Here is a 9,646-nt window from a genome sequence, read left to right as displayed (position 1 = left end):
CTCCTCCCGTGGGCAGGGAGAGGGCTTGCCATGGAGGAAGGAGGTGAGAGAACAGGGCTGAGACCTCAGCCACATTGAACACCAGCTGGGGTTTGACCTCGCTTCACCCACATCCAGGTCCCCCACAGCCCGGAGCCCCAGAGCCCGAGTTCACAGCTCAGAGCCCCAGCAGCTGAGAGAGAGCTCCAGGACAGGGAGGAAAGGTCCAGGCCAGGCCCTTGAGCACCACCCCAGAAGCAGAAGTCTGGGATGCGTGGGCACTTGATCCCAGGCGACCCCCACTGAGTCAGGAAAACGGGAGGACATGGGGGAAGGCCCAGACTGCAGCGGGTATTGAAGAGCCTAAGGCCTAGTCTATGGCCTCTATGCGGTCCCCATACACACACACACACACACACACACACACACACTCTCTCTCTCTGGCACACTCATGCCCACTCTCACACACTCACATGCACTCACTCTCACACACACACCCGTGGAGGAAGCGGGGAGAGGCAGCTGTTTCCCTCAGCTCCCCACCTACGTGAGATCTGAGGCAGGCATAGTTCATGGCCCGTGATGGTCTGTGCCGTGGGACACGGGGCATTTGCACACGTATGTGCACATGTGTGTATGCACACTGCGTGGGGGTGCTGGGCACCACGCCACGCGAGGTGACTATTTAGAATCAGGCAGGGAACCAACTTGCACATCTGTCTCTCTTCTGGGGGCGCTGCTCCATGGGAAGTAGCTCCGCATGTTTACATGGACGAAGGCGTGTGTGTGTGTGTGTGTGTGTGTGTGTGTGTGTGTGTGTGCAGGAGAGGGCTACATGTGCTTGCTGTGCGGTGCCGGCCCTGCATATGTGCAGTGTGCAAAACAGGGGAGGTCCAGGGCGCACAGCGCTCCCCGGGCCCTCCTCGCCCCTGGCTGGGCCTGTGCCAGGCCATTTGGGGAGTGCCCGTGCGTTATGGTGTGCGGGTGAAAAATGGAAATGCTAATAAGCAGTCGTTAAGCTGCCTTGCAAAAATGTTACATGATAAATTGGGTGATGTTATTGTAGAAATGAAATATGTAGAATAAATGAGTTATTTATTTCTAATAAATATTTTGTTTACGATATGTTTGTAGGGGTGTTAATTATTTTCCCCCTCAATCGGGGCAGCGTATAAATTCTAATAAAGTGCAGGCTGTGCTGATGGCAGCAGTGGCTCCTCCAGGCCGGGGCCCAGGCCAGGCACCGCAGTCACAGCGATTGTTCTGTCCCAACCTTCACTCTCCATATGTGGCCTGCTTTCTATGAAAAGATAAAAGAGGCGAGGAGGGAAGGAAGGAGAAGGAACGAAAAGGAAGGAAAGAAGGAAAGAAAGAAAAAAGAAAAGCAAGTCAGGGAAAAAACCAAACAGGCGAGTCTCTGTGACGGCTGATGGACCATCCTCGGGCCAGGTCTTGCTCCCAAGCTAGCCACCAGGCCCCAGATGCGTCCATCGCTGTGGGAACCAGCTTCAAGGAGGAAGAAATAAATATACAAGCAAACAAAGCCAAGCCGAGCGGCCTGGTTCCCCAGACCCCCCAGCGCACCGAGCACCGCACCGCTTGGCGCAGGGCTCCTCCTGTACTTCCTGCCCCGCTGGGTATCCAGATGCCCCGCCCCTCTGCTTCCATCTCTGCCCAACCCAACCTTCCTCCTCCTCCTTCCTTCCAGGAAAGCCTCGCTGCCCTGGGCCCGCCTCCTCCTCCACCCTTTCCCCTCTGTGCAGCACCTCCAGGACTGTCCTGGTCTCCCCACTTCAGGATCCACCTGACCAGAGACTGGGCTGGCTGCCCTGGCCCTGAGGCTGGAGTACAGGAACACTCTCCTCAGGACAGGCTGCCTCCCTGCAGGGTGTTATCTCCCCATGGGTCATAAAACTGCTGAGGCAGGACGGCCTGGTGGGCAGGGAAGGCAGAGCCACTCTGTCCCTGCCCCAGGGCCGCCCAGCCCTTCCTCCAGCCCTGCTTACCCAGCGCCCCTGGCCAAGTGGCACCCCATCTTCACTGCTTTCACCTTTCTTCCAGCTGGAAGCCACGGTGGGAGCTGGGCAGATTCAGATGTTCCCGTGGTCCCTTAGAGTTGGGGTGGGAGAGCCGTGCAGGAGGAGCAACAGCATGGGCCAACAGACACACAGGACGCACACACTGCGCCCACGACGGCCACGCGGACCCACGGGGGTGTGGGCTGTGCATGTCCAGTGGTGAAGCCCTGGTCCAGCCGGTCACGGTCCCGCAAAGGCCAGCACCGCACAACTGCGCTTCTGGGAGAGTTCGAGTCAGGTCCAGGAGCTGTGAGGAAGGGTGACGAGACAAAATGTGACATGAAATCATTGCCCATCTGTGGGGCTTTGATGAGGTGGAGGGAGGGGCATCAACACTGGGGGGAGGGCGCCCTCTGCTGGACAGAGCGGCTGCTACTCCCCCCCACACCCCAGCCTGCACCAACCCACCCGGAGGGCTCCTACCAAGACATCCTTTGGCCCTCGCTCAGCCAGCACACTCGGGGCCAGGCCAGCCAGGCCAGAGAGCTCTGAATTCTTCTCTAAGCATGTAAAATCTTTGATCATCATTTGTTTAAACTGTATAAATAATCCAGCAGGTTCTAATAGGGTTTCTCTCTGAATCGGCAACAAAGCATGAAATGTGGTATTTTCACCATGAGTAGCTGGGAAATTAGTCACCTCTGTTCGTGGCTCCCTGCTGGCTGGAGACCCCCGTGCGGTCTGGTCCCTCCCTCCCCTGCCCTTCCGCTGCCACCCCACAGCCCCTGCATCTTGGGTACCGGGTAACGGGGAGAATGCTGCAGCACCTCTTAGAGGACCCCCGCTGGCCATCACTGGGTCTGAGAGTGAAGGTCGGCCTGCTCTGGGCCTGCTCCCCAGAGTCCTCATCCGAGGGCAGGGCCTCCGGCTCTGAGCCCCATCGCCGCCTCGGGGCAGCTGGGCTGGGCTTCAGATGAGTGGTGTTTAGCGATAGCTGTTTGGGGCACCGAGTTGAGGTCATTCAGTTTTCCCCCACCTCCCCAAAAGTTGTCCAACACTTGCTCACCCTCCACGCTGTCACAGCCCCACATGCTGTCTGTCACACACTCACCCCAGACCCCACTCCAGGGGCCAGGGCTCTCGCCCGAGGCTGACAAGCTGCCCACCAGGCTGGGGATGGAAGATGTGTAGTCTGAGAGTAACCACTGCTGGGAACAAGAAGGAGCCAGAGACAGCGGAATCAAGAGGGGACGAGCCGCCTCAGAGGTGAGCTTCCGGGAGGGAGCCAGGCGGGTGGCAGTGCCACGGACGGGGCAGCAACTGTCCAAATATGAGGGGAGACTCGGTCTTCCTTCCAAGTGACCCTGAACCCAACTGCAAGGGCCGCAGCCAGAAGCTGCATCCTGCACCTCAGTACAGTGGGGCGGAGCCAGCAGACCTCGGGCCGAGCCCAGAGCAGGGCTGCCCCAGCCCGAAACCAGCTTGGCTGAAGCCGGGAGGCCAGGCCCCGAAGCCGGGCATGGGCCGCGGGGGAGGGGTGTGGGGTCCGTCCACGTGCTTGGGACTGAGCAGGGCCCCTTTCCTTTCTGCCCCCTGCCCCTGGCCCTCGATGAATAAAACTCAGGGGGTGGGGGGACTATTCATGGGACCAGAGAATGTGTGAGCTGCCCACAGCCCCTTCTCATTAGGGGACCCCCGTCAGGTGGCGCTCATTAACTTCAAGTTGTCTCTTGTTTTAAAAGTTGGGGAGGGAGGCAGGGTGGAGGGGCACATTGTCTGGCCGCTGCCCCGGAGAGATTAGGCGCCCAGGAGGAGGGGGCAGGCAAAGGCTCTTTAATTAGTTACTTTCAAAGGTTCCCCGTCCCCTTTCTCTGGGTCCGCCTTACCCCCGGCTGGGCCCAGCTTCGAGGGGGGCGGTCTTTTCTGCTTGGCAGAGCTGCCTGGTCACTAGGCTTAAATCCAAAGCCTTTGTTCCCGCCTGGACAATGGGCCCAGCGCATCAGCTATGGAGGACACAGAAGCAGCAGGGCCTTCTCCTGTGAGGCCTGGAGCCAGCCAAGGCGGGCCCATCCTGGCCAAGCGCAGCCAGGAGCCCCAGCCAGGACCTCGGCATCATGGGCCTGGTCTAGGCTGAAAGGACGAGGACCCAGGCTCAGACACACATCTGCCTCAAGACCGAGTCTGGCAGCAGGAAAGAGAAGGCCATCTCCTCGCAGGCCCTCACCACCAGGGAGGCTTGAGGGGGCTACGCAGAAGCTGGCGTGAGGACAGAGGTCCTCTCCCTTGCTAGAAGAAGAACGGCTTATAAGTCAGGCAGATCTGAGTCACTGACAAGTGATTCATCTCTCCAGCCTCCATTTTCCCATCTCTGAAGTGGGGGAATAACACCTGCCTCTGGAGTTCTATGGTAAGCACCTGACACGTATACGTTTCTTCCTCGTGTGACCACACATGTTCTGGTGCTAAAGAGCGGCTGCACAGGACCAGTTCCGCTCTGGCGTCCAGGGGCAGGTAAGGACTGGCCTCCAGTCACACAGAGCGCTGGGACACACACACACACACACACACACACACACACACACACACACGAGAGACTGGGAATCAGTGAGTGTGCCAACACCAGCCAAGGGGGCTCTCACACTAGGGCTGACAAGATAAGGGGGGCGTTGAACAAAATGGGTAAATGGAGAAAGGGAGAGTAAGCCACCCACCCCGGGGCCTCGGGGAGCCGTGAGAAGCTGGCTTGGGGGGGAGTCAGTGGTTTGCCTGGGTCAGCAGATTAATGGCACTAACGAAGTTCCAGCGAGCACGGTGAGTTGGGGGCCCGGGGCGTCCATGTGGAAAGGCACATGACTAGGGATTGATCAGGCTGAAGATGAGACAGAGAGCTCCCCGGGCGGGCGGCGGAGGTAGGAAACGCCAAAACCAATTACTCCCGGCCCCTCTGGCCTCCAGGTCCCTCCCCCAGGGAGCAGAGAAGGGGCTGTGACCTCTCTGTGGGCGTAAGCCCCCCCAGGCGCACGCCGAGACACCACTCACGTGGCCGGTGACACCCTGGGGGCCCAGGGAAGATCCACTTGTGAGCACGGGCCCTGCGGTGCTGCGAGCTTTGGTTGCATGGTTTTCCCCTCGTGGGAGAGTGGACTCCGCGTGGATCCCTCACATCACCAAGCACAGGCATCACCGGGCAGAACCAGGGCCCAGGAGTGGCCGCAGAAGCTGCAGGAGCAGGGGAGCCCCTGAGAGTCCATTCAGTTTCAGCCTTGAGTTTTGCCTCCACAAATTTGCCAGTTGGGGCTCAATCCTAAATCCTGGTCAGAACATCCCTGTGGTACCATTTAGCTGATTAATTCTCCATGACAGCACTTGACAACTTATCAACCTCCAGTTAAAGGGAGTGTACCCCAGTTTTGGAAAAGCCCCCCTTCCAGGAATAATCAGTGACACATAGGTTCCTTTTAACAGTCTGTGATGTTTGTTGAATGAATAAGTGTGGCAGATTGGGAGCCCTTTCCAGCTTAAAGAAGTCACAAAGGATATCAAAGAACCAGATCAAAGGCCAGGCAAACATCCTTCACAGGGCCCAGCGAAGCCTGTGGTTAAAAATCAACAGTTTAGAGGTGATCACCCGCAAGATAAGGGCCCTTCAGGCCTGCAAGGGCTTGGGGTGTGATGGTAGGTGGGCTGCGCTTGGCTCCCTTCCAGGCTCGGCGAGGGCTGTGGCCGTTTGTACTCCAGACCTCGTACGGGATTTGTGTTCGGTGCCATATGCTGAGTGGTGTTATTACAGTTATTAGCAATCATGTTTTATCATGAAATTGCTTTTCCTTTAAACATGTGAGTAAAAACACTGGCTGTTCTTGCCACTAGTTCTGCCCAGTTTATTCCTCTTGGAAATTGCGTCCAGGGTTACAGTGCAGCCGACGGCAACCTGGGCTGGAAGCCCTGGAGACGCTGAGCTGCTGCCATGCAGCCAAGGCCCCTGTGCTCATCCTCCGTGGGTCATGCCCCAGGAGCACCGACAGCCAGCAGCCCTCCCCAGGGTCTTCGCCTGACCCCAGCCTCCAGCCTCCCCCGTATGCTCCTGGGGCTCCTGACCCAAGGATGGCTCCCTGTCCCCTGCCCCCACCCGCACCCTGTGCCCCGCCACAGTGTCTACGGGAGACCCGGCTCCTCTGGAGGCCTGCAAGCTTTTGTCAGTGTTATGTGAGCCGCGAGGGACAAGGGCCCTGAAACCCAACTCGACCAAACTCATAAAAGGGGTCACTGTCTCTTTAATTAAAGTCCCCTGTTTGGAGGTTAAAGACAGACCCGTTTGAAGGTGCAGGTGTGTGGGGGCGGGGAGCAGGGTGGAAGGGGCAGGAGGGAAATGGAATCCTATCCTGGGGGGGAGCAGGGGGAGGCTGGGGGGACAGACCTCCCCCCGGCTGATGGTGGAAGGGGCTGAGGGGAGCCCTGAGGGTCCCTAGCCTGAGGGCAACAGGCCCGCAGGAGCAGGCAGCCCCAGGGCCCCGCAGTTCCCTCTGCCCCCACAAGCCGCCACTCCAGCCTGCGCACTGCTGCCCTCGGCCTCCCCGCCCAACCTTATGCCCTACTGGCCACTGGCCTTGTCCACTCCCGGGCGCCTCTCACATCCCAAAAGGTCTCCATGCGGTGAGGGGTCCAGGGCCTCATCTCATCTCCGCACAGAAGCGACTTCATCACAGTTTAACATAAAAAGATCAGCGGGTATCGACCCGTCCTTTGGACCCATGCCACGCTATTGGCAGGAAGACAGAATAAGTTAGGGTGGCCATGTTTCAAAAATTCTCCGTGTGCACTCAGTCACGGCCCGGGAAGGCGGGTGCTGTGCAATAAGCCAGTTGTGCTCTCCATTTCCCCGTAGATCAATGCTAATACCAGGAGGCCTGCAAGATGGATGGAACCGACAGGAGCCTTGAAACCCTGACGCGGGGCTGGGGCCTCGGCCGATAAAGGATTTTGCTGCTGCTGGGGCAGGGACACAGACACTGGGGGCTGCAGGAAGCAGGCTGGCGGGCACGGAGGAGGAGCAGGGCGGCCCCCACTGCCACCCCAGAGCTCACAAGGCCCCTCCCACACACATGGCCCTCCCAGAGCACCAACATGTGTGAGCTGTCACTCACACATGTGCACACACACTGCCCACCCTGACCCCAGAGACAAGGGCTCGGCCATCGGCGCGTGGCCTATGAGGTGCAGACTCTCTGAGGAGCGGGCCCCACGCAGATGCCCAGCCCCGCCTCTCCCCGCGTCCTGCCCCTGCCTCTGTCCAGAGCCTCACTGGCTCACGGCGCCTGGAGAACTTTCCGAGACCCACCGGAAGTCAACCCCCAAGACAGAAGAGCACCAGACACACAGTCCTGGAGGGACTCCGGCAGGAGCACACACGCTGTGCTCCGGGAACAGCTCAGCCCCAGACTCACAAGCCACTTCCTCTCCATGCACTTCTGCATTTTGCTCTTGTGAAGAGTCACGCACAAACACAGACAGTGCCCAAGCAAGCACTTCCAGCTTTGAGTACCCACCCAAAGCCACACACACACACACACACACACACACACACACACACACAGGACGCGAATGCCTAGAGCAGGGACAGCAGCTCCTTGTCCTTCCCAGAAGCAGGCTGTGTCAGGAAGCCTAGGGGGCCACTCTTCAAGGTGCAAAGAATTGAGCAGGGTGAGAGGGAGCACTGTCTCCCTTCTGTGGGGACACAGGGCGACGCTCCTTGTGTCTTCAAGCGCTGTCCTTTTCCTCTGCTCTCAGCCACAGGACCGGAGCCATTTCCACAGCCTCGCACTGACATCTTGTGGCCACATCTAGGGATTGCAGGCATTGCAAGGAAGCCCTGGTACCCAAAGGCCTGGCCCCAGGCCATGGTGGAGGGTGGGTCCTGTCCCTGGATGCCTTGCCCCATCCTCCACTGCCAGGAAAGGCACAGGGGGCTGTCATGCACCTCTCGGGGGAACAGGTGGATGGACAGGAGGCCATCTTAGGGAAAAGCTTCAGACAAAAAGGGACTAAGAGGGGCTGGGGCTTTAGCTCAGCGGCACAGTGCCTGCCTGGCAAGGGCAAGGTCGTGAGTTCAATTCCCCGTACCGGGAAAAAAAAAAAAAAAAAAGGGACTAAGAAAGAGGGTGATTCTAAGAAAGAGGGTGGTTCCCGGAGCTCCGATCTGTGGCCGAGATACAGCTGTGCTCTCCTTTGGCCCCAACCTGACATGAGGAAACTCCATGCCCAGGGAGGCTGCAGACTGAGCAGAAAGACACCTTCCTTGGGGGTCCCTGGGCCAGAGGGCGACTCCATGCTGCCTCACAGGAGCCTGGTCTGATGGAGACCATCTGGCCTCCTCACAACCTTCACTTCAGGGAATGGTGTGGGGCTGAGACGTGGCTCTGCCCCAGGGGAGTCTCTGACCTTGGGGAAGGAAAAGGCTCCGCCACTAGCAGGGCCCTCGGTTCTCTGAGGAGCTTTCAGTTCGGGGCCTTGGGAGCCCCGGCTATCACACCTCTCACGCTCAGCCTCAGGCAGAACAACTCACAGGAAAGTGATTGCTGCATCTGCATCAGCAGCCCAGGGCTGGGGAGAGGGCAGGGCAGAAGTCTGGGGGAGATGGGCCCACCGAAGCTGGCCCTACTCACCCTGACAGATCTTGGGGTGAAGGTACACAGAGGAAGCCTTGACTGCAGTCCCAAGACCTCTGGAACCAGGTCTCAGGCACCAGGACACGGCACACTACACGCAGGGGAGAGGCCATGGGCCCCCGGTCTGGAGCCAGGGAGCCTTGGGGGTTCTGGGCTGAGTTTGTTATAAATTAGAGACTCGTTAAGAGAAAGTGAGAGGGGCTCAGTAACAGCTTTCAGGGCCAATCTTTTCGATTTCTTGTTCGGTTTGTTTATTGCGATTGTTCCTGTCTCATAAGCTTATTGCAAAACCAATAAAAATGATCTATTCAGAAAGGAGAACTGTTTTTTTGACTGGGAAGCTGCCGCTTGGTCCTGAACCCCACCCTTTCCCCCCTTTGTGCTTGCAGCCCGGGCCTGGTTGACCAGCTGTCTCTTGCCAAGGGGCCAGCAGAGACTGCCAGACTCTCGCTCACCAGGAACTGTGTCCACCTGCCATACAGCCACCCCCTGCTGGCCACAGGCCTCCAGCCTGGCCCCATCACACGGGGAAACAGCACACCCCAGCTCACCGCTGACAGCCGCACCAGGCTCATTAGGGGGCACAGGAAGCCAGGATGGGATCCAAGGATAGTCACCGGAGCCTGGACCTTCAAGTGGGATTTTGGCTGTTTCCCCTCTGCACCTCAGTCAATCTGTACCTTCAGCACGGGCTTCCCTACCCTGAGACAGCCCTCCAGACCAACAGAGTGAGTAAAAAGGCCCCCAGAGGCTCCCCGAATCCAAAGTCCTGGCTTTGACCTTCAGAGAACAGAGGCTCCTGGCCGCTTTGCTAGACACTGGGCACCTCGGCACAGTGAAGGTAAGGGGACCAGGAGCCTCTCTCCCAAGGGCTTGGTGCTTAGCCCCCGCCCCATTTCACAAATGACATCATCCTGTTCAGTGACCATAACATTCCTGAGACCTTGCAGACGTCTCCGTTCTGCTAGTGCTTGGTTTTGGAGC

At 58.6% G+C, this 9,646-nt stretch overlaps 1 long non-coding RNA gene across 1 annotated transcript; it reads right to left on the bottom strand.

The window, feature by feature from the left end:
• Window positions 1–1,057: 1,057 nt before the first annotated feature.
• On the bottom strand, window positions 1,058–2,298 carry LOC106146582. The gene is made up of 2 exons (XR_001231081.1): window positions 2,030–2,298; window positions 1,058–1,279 (listed from the first exon to the last, which is right to left on the bottom strand). It is a non-coding gene; the product is annotated as an uncharacterized LOC106146582 (long non-coding RNA).
• Between the last annotated feature and the right edge of the window lie 7,348 nt (window positions 2,299–9,646).

Source organism: Chinchilla lanigera, unplaced genomic scaffold (assembly GCF_000276665.1).
Source record: "Chinchilla lanigera isolate Chin_1 unplaced genomic scaffold, ChiLan1.0 scaffold00084, whole genome shotgun sequence".
In the NCBI taxonomy this organism is placed as follows: Eukaryota; Metazoa; Chordata; class Mammalia; order Rodentia; family Chinchillidae; genus Chinchilla; species Chinchilla lanigera.
Note: the sequence above shows the minus strand (reverse complement) of the source record. Positions and strands in the feature narration are given on the sequence as shown.